The sequence below is a fragment of the Opisthorchis viverrini genome (assembly GCF_000715545.1).
Source record: "Opisthorchis viverrini unplaced genomic scaffold opera_v5_132, whole genome shotgun sequence".
Taxonomy (NCBI): domain Eukaryota; kingdom Metazoa; phylum Platyhelminthes; class Trematoda; order Opisthorchiida; family Opisthorchiidae; genus Opisthorchis; species Opisthorchis viverrini.
The window spans coordinates 596,395-598,667 of record NW_008751789.1 but is presented as its reverse complement, the minus strand read 5'-3'; positions in this window follow the sequence as shown (position 1 = coordinate 598,667).

Here is a 2,273-nt window from a genome sequence, read left to right as displayed (position 1 = left end):
TTTGCAACCACAACTCCTTGAGGATGCTCTCATTTACCGCCTGCTTTCCCTGTATCTGTGTCATATGTCGGAGTAGCTGAGCGGGGGTACGATCACCTAGTTCCACGCCGGCAAGTAAAACACGGAGGTTCTGTTCATCGGTGGCTGCTGTTTTCTTAATCAAAGCATCTTTTAGTACATCGTATGGGTTTAAAAGGAGTGTATCACCCTCTTGAGGTATGGTGCTCCGTTGTCGAATGTTCGTTTATACGTCGCTGATCATTTTGGTAGTGTACTTACTATCCTGGATGCTATCGCGTCAGGTGCCGACTCTATTACAAGGTAAGTCGGTGGGTATCTTTTATTTGGTTTACTAGATGACACGTCGTCCATTGTAACCAAGCTTGGAAAGTGTGCTCGCGTACTTCTGGTGGAATTCGAGGGTGGTAGTTTTGGCCACCTGTGCTTTTCCTGCAGATCACACTCTTTAGACGTTTCCCGATGTAAAATATGTTGATGCTACGCACGCAACGAACCGTCTTGGGTAAACAATTTTGGAGCCCCTGACGTTTGCCGCTGAGGAACAAGCCATATACCTTCCTTGTGACGGACATCATGGGCGTCTGCCTTTGTCGAAACCAAACGTTTCGTGCCCTTGCACAGGCTGTTCTTCTTGTCCAGGGATGTGTTTGGTGGGTAATGCTCGATAAAGGCGTTCGTCATGAACAAGCTGACGTCGCATATCCGGACTCTGAACACTCTGTTCGGCCACGACACAATGCTGTGCAATTTTCACGCACGGCAAACAATTTACAAGCACGTACTTTTCATTGCTTTGCTGCAACTTTTGCAGTCAACTTCTAACCTCACCCTGGACATATTTTACTGCATGGCCGGCTTTGATAATGCAGCTGAGTAAGTGACTGTGCAATAGAAAATATTCACGTAGGTTTTGCCACGATTTGCAGATTGCGCATGGAGGCGACTCCGGGTCTGTCTTCCATTTGAGTGACCACTGGTTGCACATCATTCTAAAGCATGCCATTCATGCGCAGAGGGGGTGATACATTTTTTGACCAATAACCACCTAGAAAACACCAACGGGAGTTTGGACAGGTAAGTCTATTACACCGGTAGCCAGGAGCACGCCTTCCTGAAGGTCTCTCGGCACAGCCAATGGGTCACGTGTGAGCATGAAATGCATATAGTTTATCACCATGAGCACCGGTAAATTCGCGGGGACAGCCTCAGCGTTCCACACGTGATTTTTCAGGTGACGACCTATGCCGCCAATCAAGTTGTCAAGCACATTTGCATATGAACGTCTCATCTGGTATGCCATCAGACAGATCGCTTCAAATTAAGGAATGCGTCGTTAGTAATAGTCCGATTGTGGTACAAACCCAAAGGTGTTCTTAGACGGTTAACCCGACCAGTTGAAACATACACATTCACCTTTTACATGTCTATAGTACTTCCCAGTGTACAAATATTCTTTGTATTCAGGGGCCACTCGTTCCCCTGCGGTAAGTTAATTGACCAGAAATGGATTGAATAGATCGTATTGTAGACGAATTTGCAATCCACCAACGGTGTCTGACCGAAGGAGGTACCAGAAGGAGGTACACCTCTATCTCTGGTTCTCAGGCCATGGCCGTCACCAGCAGAAGGTTTGCACGAGCAGCTGGTCTTATAATCAGCGTTGCATATAGCAGTTACGATAAGCAGTCAAGGCGAATGACAACTAATATAGTTAGGATTACGGAAGGCCATCGTTGGCCATCGGATCAGGTTACCGTGCACAGGCGAGGCCTCATAATTAGCGTCGCAGACAGACACGGGCCTGGCAGTTACGATGAGTAGTCGTGGTGTTGCTGACAACCATTACTGTTATCTTGATGACTAGCAGTGAATGTTCTTAGTTGCCATTATTATATTTTCGATTTTTGACATATTCAGACTATGGGGCGTCATACTCCCAATAGGATGATACCGCTGTGTTGGTAATTTACCTACAGTTAACTCCTGATGCTGTATTGCCTAAAGACTAATTACGCATATCGGGGAAAGGGAATCATCCACAGAGATGAAGTTCCCATCTCTACTGCACAACTTATCCTGTTGTCTAATAACTTTCCACGCTGTACAAAATCATCCCATTTGTTAATCTTGAAGAGTATAATGCAAACAAACCTTGGTGACCAATTTTACTGGGTGCAATTTGCACCGGAGATTTTTCGGATGCTGTTTCACTCTTAAAGAAGACGGAAGAATGTCAAAATATGGTAAAGTGA